The sequence below is a fragment of the Rhinolophus sinicus genome, linkage group LG06 (genome assembly GCF_036562045.2).
Source record: "Rhinolophus sinicus isolate RSC01 linkage group LG06, ASM3656204v1, whole genome shotgun sequence".
Lineage (NCBI taxonomy): Eukaryota > Metazoa > Chordata > Mammalia > Chiroptera > Rhinolophidae > Rhinolophus > Rhinolophus sinicus.
Window position 1 is genome coordinate 88,329,525 of NC_133756.1, and position 6,909 is coordinate 88,336,433.

Below are 6,909 nucleotides of genomic sequence, written 5' to 3' on the forward strand. Positions count from 1 at the left end.
CTAGCATGAAAGAGGGGAACAAGAAGAGGATGAGTGTGGTGAGATGAAGCAGCTGAACATCTACTAAAGAATGAAATCACACCAAGTGGCTCAAATTCTTGAAACACGAGTCTCACCCATATCCAAGTGGAAGCTGAAAGACATGTTCTAAAGCTACACACGAATTTCTTGAAGTCAGAAATCACAGGTAACTTATTTCATATTAACTTTCTTCATTTGTGAGTCAAATATGAGGCACTTGATTATTCCTCATCAATTGAACTGATTTGGGAGATTCTGTATTACCTTCTATTTAGAAAATACCGATACAGATGATTGCAACTGATTATTGGAAATCTCCTTTGTTAGACTTATAGACACATGATGCTCCTCAGAAGCTTTTTTTCTGAATGTTTGGATAGAAACTTTCACAAGCTGCTGTTCTTAATCTATTTGTCAGTTCTTCCATGTATAGCTATGTATAGCTATGGTCTCTGTAGAAGGGCTTTAAACATTCTTTTTTTTTTTTAATTTTATTTTATTAAATTTATTGGGGTGACAATTGTTAGTAAAATTACATAGATTTCAGGTGTACAATTCTGTATTACATCATCTATAAATCCCATTGTGTGTTCATCACCCAGAGTCAGTTCTCCTTCCATCACCATATATTCGATCCCCCTTACCCTCATCTCCCACCCCCTGCCCCCCTTACCCTCTGGCAATCACTAAACTATTGTCTGTGTCTATGAGTTTCTGTTTCTCATTTGTTTGTCTTGTTCTTTTGTTGTTTTTGGTTTATATACCACATATCAGTGAAATCACATGGTTCTCTGCTTTTTCTGTCTGACTTGTTTCGCTCAGCATTACTCTCTCAAGATCCATCCATGTTGTCACAAATGTTCCTATATCATCTTTTCTTACTGCCGAATAGTATTCCATAGTGTATATATACCACAACTTCTTTATCCATTCATCTATCGAAGGACATTTTGGTTGTTTCCATGTCTTGGCCACTGTAAACAAAGCTGCAATGAACATTGGAGCACACGTGTCTTTATGGATAAATGTTTTCAGATTTTTTGGGTAGATACCCAGGAGAGGGATTGCTGGGTCATATGGCAATTCTATTCGTAATTCTTTGAGGAACCTCCACACTGCCTTCCATAATGGCTGCACCAGTCTGCATTCCCACCAACAGTGTATGAGGGTTCCTTTTTCTCCACAGCCTCTCCAACATTTGTTATTATTTGTCTTGTTGATGATAGCCATTCTGACTGGGGTGAGGTGATATCTCATTGTGGTTTTGATTTGCATTTCTCTGATGATTAGTGATGTTGAGCTTTTGTTCATATGTCTATTTGCCATTTGTATGTCCTCTTTGGAGAAATGTCTCTTCAAGTCCTCTGCCCATTTTTCAATTGGGTTGTTTGTTTTTTTGTTGTTGAGTTGCATGAGTTCCTTGTATATTCTGGATACTAGCCCCTTATCGGAGGCACTATTTGCAAAAATCTTCTCCCATTCAGTTGGTGGCCTCTTTATTTTGTCGATGGTTTCTTTTGCTGTGCAGAAGCTTTTAAGTTTCATATAGTCCCATTCGTTTATTTTAGCTTTTACTTCCATTGCCTTTGGAGTTAAGTTCATAAAATGCTCTTTGAACCCAAGGTCCATAAGTTTAGTACCTATGTTTTCTTCTATGCAGTTTATTGTGTCAGGTCTTATGCTTAAGTCTTTGATCCATTTTGAATTAACTTTGGTACATGGTGACAAATAGCAGTCCAGTTTCATTCTTTTGCCTCGTATAAGTAGAATCATGTAGTTTTTGTCCTTTTGTGACTGGCTTATTTCACTCAGTATAATGTCCTCGATACATAAAGAAAAATGTGGCATATACATACAATGACATATTATTCAGCCTTAAAAAAAAAAGGAAATTCTGCAATATGTGGCAACATCTATGAACCTTGGGACGAGGTTCATTGATTCATTCATTGAACGTATATTATGGAGTGCCAACTCTGGGCTAGGCAGGCATCATGAATTATTAAAGATTCTGCTTTGAAATAGTTTTCTAGCTCAGTGATTTTGTTTTTTTTTAGTATGAATGTCCATTCTTATATATGTATATTTACTTATTTATAAACTATATCCCTGAACTACTTTATGAATATAATATCCATTATAAAATTAGTCATAATATCGAAATTTAAACAGACAAAGTAAATATAAAATAGATAACATTTTAACTAATTTATTAATGGTAGAAAAATCTTTTGAGCTCATTAACTATGAATAATATTTAGAAGGAGAAATGATATTGAATATGTCTAATTATTTTTTTAAATCTTTGTGATATACCAATTTGAAGATCTGGGTCTAAGTCCAATTGATTTCAGTTCTTTGAATGGTTGTCACAGTTGAAAAAGATATAATACAAAACCATCCAAAAAATTTGACTAGTAAATTTTCATCTTAGTTTACATCAACTAGTCTTGCAACTCATTAAATGTGTTGCCATTTATATTTTTAACACATTGAGTTAAAACCAGTCAGATTTTTTATTTGAAAAATTTTTAAACAAACTAAAAAATTCTGCTACTACTTTAAAAAAAAACAGTGTGAAGATATGAGAGGTTTTTATAGGTGACATACACCTATATTGTTTTCAGCAATGTATCACATGACAGAAATATTACCAAACATCCACCAAACTTACACTTTCTAAATGTGTTCCCCGTTGCATGGGTTTCTAAAAGCATCATTAAAGTGTTATCTTTACCTTGATGGACCAGGTTAAATGCAAATTGTGTTTATTATTTTAAAAATATCTGGAGGAAGCATCTTTTGGACAGTCAACTTATCAACCAAAAAAGATCATCAAATTTAGTATGATTATATTTGTGTTTTTTTATTTTTTTAATTTTTTTAAATTAAATTTATTGGGGTGACAAAAGACCCCGAATAGCCAAAGCAATCTTAAGAAAAAAGAACAATAATGGAGGTATCACACTTCCTGACTTTGGCTTGTACTACAGGGCTACAATAATCAAAACAGCATGGTATTGGCAGAAAAACAGACACATAGACCAATGGAATAGAATTGAGAACCCAGAAATAAAACCGCATAAATATGGACAGATAATTTTTGACAAAGAAGCTAAAAACATACAATGGAGCAAAGACAGCCTCTTCAATAAATGGTGCTGGGAGAATTGGATAGCCATGTGCAAAAGAATGAAACTGGACTGCTATTTGTCACCATGTACTAAAGTTAATTCAAAATGGATATTTGTGTTTTTTAAAAATATATAATTCATATTTAAATTTGACAGTTCTTTGGGGTCTTCTGCCATGCAATAATCAGTAATTCTCTTTGTGGTGCAATAGAATCTTTTACCATTATAAAGATTGTATCATTTAAAGGTATTATGCCTATAAAATTAATCACACTAATAATCATCCTGTAAACCTCAATATGTTGGAACTGAATGAACTGAGGGAGGGTACCACTATCATCACCCCTTCTCCCATGAATAACTTCCTCTTGTCCCTGAGTACACTCTCAGAACCAACGGTCACACATAACCAAGTTAGTCCACATTAGTGTGGCCAATTAGTCCTGGTTTGCCTGGGACTTTCCTGGATTTAGCATTAAAAATCCTACTTTCTAGGAAATCCTTCAATCAGGGGCTAACTGGGACACTTGGTCACCCCAGTCCACATATTAAATACAAGTACATCTTAATTTATTTTTTTCCTATAAATTAGTAGTTTCTTCCTGCTCTCCAATGTATTGTCTCCTGTTATCCCTAGGATACATGCACCCCACTTTGGATCTTGTATTAGAGATTCTTACTTGCCAAAACTCTCACTAAAATCTCCTCTGGTGACTACATGAGGGAAGCTAGCTCTGGCCCGAAGAACTTGACCATGATGGATTCTACAACAGTAGGAGGTCTAGGTTCTACGAGGGAGGGATCCTGGTGTTTCTCCTTTGTGTAGCATGGGATACACAGTCATTACACGCTTCCCTAAAATTAAAATCAAGTTCTCACATACAGCTTTCTTTCTGCAACCTGTTCCTAAAATGACACCTATATTAATATGATAATGCCAAATCATCTGGAAAAATCTTAGGAGGAAACCAACAGTTTTTTATTTTATATATTTTTTCAGCTTTATTGAGATATAATTGACAATATCATTGTGTAAATTTAAGATGTACATGTGTTGATTTGATACATTTATATATTGCAAAGTGATTGCTACTGTAGCTAGCTAATACTTGCATCACATCACATAATTACCATTTCTCTTTTTGTAGTGAGAACATTTAAGATCTACTCTCTTGGAAACTTTTAAGTACATAATATAGTATTATTAAACTATAATCACAATGCTGTACATTAGATTCCCCAGAACTCCTTCATCTCTTAATTGGAAGTTTGCACTCTTTGACTGACATCTCCCATTTCCTCCCACCCACCAGCTCCTGGTAACCACCATTCTAGTCTCTGTTTCTATGAGTTCAGTCTTTTTAGATTCCACATATAAGTGATAGCACACAATATTGAAACTATTATTCATAAGGTCAAGATGCCATCTCCTCCCATCCAATTCAATTAGGTGGGAAACTGTCACAGCAGTTCTGAACCTTCACTGCACATTAGAATCACTTGGGGAGTTTTAAAAATCCCTGTGTCCAGGTAGTGCCTGAGACCAGTGAAAACAGAATTGCTGGGAGTAGTAACCAGGCATCACTTTTTAAAGCTTTCCAGGTGATTCCAACGTGTAGCCAAAGCTAAGACCCATTGGTCACCTACCCTTTCCCCTCTAGTGGTAGTGGGATTGTTGTCAAGTCTGAGTGCTGAAAAAGAGATCTCAGATGCACCTATTTGTGGCACAAAGATTTGATGCTGTTCTATTTAATTACAGTTGTTTTCCTACAATATAGGCAGGGTTATAACTTTGCAAAATCTCTCCATTAGAGAATGAAAGTCCAATGGTTTTAACAGTCACTAGATGAGGCCTCTAGAGCAGATATTCAGTTGAGACATACCAGTTAAGTCATTTTAAATGCCCATTATCACAGCACGAGGATTTTCTTTTGATGTGTGTGCACTCACAAGCAAGTGCAAGCATGGAACATAAAGAAAATAGCAGGATGTTGGAGCCTTCTCCCCCTTGTCTCACCCGTGTACTTTTGAACTTCGGAAATGGATTGATGTACTCAAATATGGAGTGGGTTGGGCCAGCTGAAAAAGGATAATGGAGATAGAAGCTATGGCAGAATTCCCCCATTTAAGCCTGTGCTTATGGTCAATTCAGGGGCCTTCTTGGACAGAGGGCTTTATGACATTCAAGCCAAACCAAACTGTAAGGAATGACCCATGTATGACTGAGAAATCTACTTATGCCAACAATAGGGTATAACTAAACCATGACTGGTGTCCTTATTTGCTGTCTTAGATTCTACACATTTCAGTGGAAAAAAGATTTTGATGTCTGGAAGGCATGAGAGAGCTGGAGGACTGGGGTCTCAGGAGACTAAGGAAGGCTGTCACCAACTTCTGGTAAATGAGACTGGAGATCCTTGTTTCATTTACCACGTGCAATAGCATTTATGTGCTGGGTACTATCAAATAATTAAAAGACAAGTCAGGCAAAATCCTGACCATAAGAAGCTCAGAGTTGGGGCAGCCGGATGGCTCAGTTGGTTAGAGCGCGAGCTCTTAACAACAAGGTTGCTGGCAGTCGGCGACTGGACTTGGAGCTGAGCTGCGCCCTCCACAACTAGATTGAAGGACAATGACTTGACTTGGAGCTGATGGGTCCTGGAAAAACACACTGTTCCTCAATATTCCCCAATAAAAATTAAGAAAAAAAAGAAACTCAGAGTTAGTGGGGAAAATGGAAGTTTACAATATAATGAAATAATATCGGTAGACAGATGCTTTACCTACTTCACATTTGCTAATTAAGTTGTTACCACTACCTCATTTAATCCTTACAAAAAAACAAATAAGGAATGTACCATTTTAATTCCCATTTATAGGGGGAAGAAACAGATTTAAGAAAGTTAAGTAATCTGTCCGAGTTTACATAATCAATAAATGGCCATGTGGGTGTTCAAACACTGCTTGTTCAATGTTCATTCTTTTTAAAAACATTTTTATTTTATTTATTATTTTTATTTTTTACAATGTATGTGGTGTTTTTTTAATTTAAAAAGTTCTTTTCAATTACAGTTGACATTTAGTATTATATTAGTTTCAGTTGTACAGCACAATGGTTAGACATTTATATAACTTATGAAGTGATTCACCTGATAAGTCTAGTATTCACCTGACACCATACACAATTATTACAATAATATTGACTCTATTACAATAATATTAACTATATTCCCTATGCTGTACTTTACATTCCTGTGACTATTTTGTAACTGCCAGTTTGTACTTCTTAATGCCTTCACCTTTTTCACTCAGCTCTCTTCCTTCTGGCAACCATCAGTTTGTTATCTATGAGTTGTTTCTGTTTTGTTTGTTCATTTATTTTATTTATTTATTTTTTTTGGATTCCCCATACAAGTGAGATCATACTATGACATTTGTCTTTCTCGGTCTGACTTATTTCACTTAGTAGAATACCTTCTAGGTACGTTCATGTTGTAAATGGTAAGTTTTCATTCTTTTTTATGGTCGAGTAATATTCCATTGTATATATGTACCACTTTTTATCCACTCGTCTTTTGATTGGAGCAATTAAACCATTTACATTTAAAGTAATTATTGATAGATATGTAGTTACTGCCATTGCATTCATTGTTTTCTGATTGTTTTTGTAGTTCTTCTCTGTTCCTTTCTTATTCTCTTGCTCTTTTCCCTTGAATGTTGATGACTTTCTGTAGTGTTGTTTTGGATTCCCCTC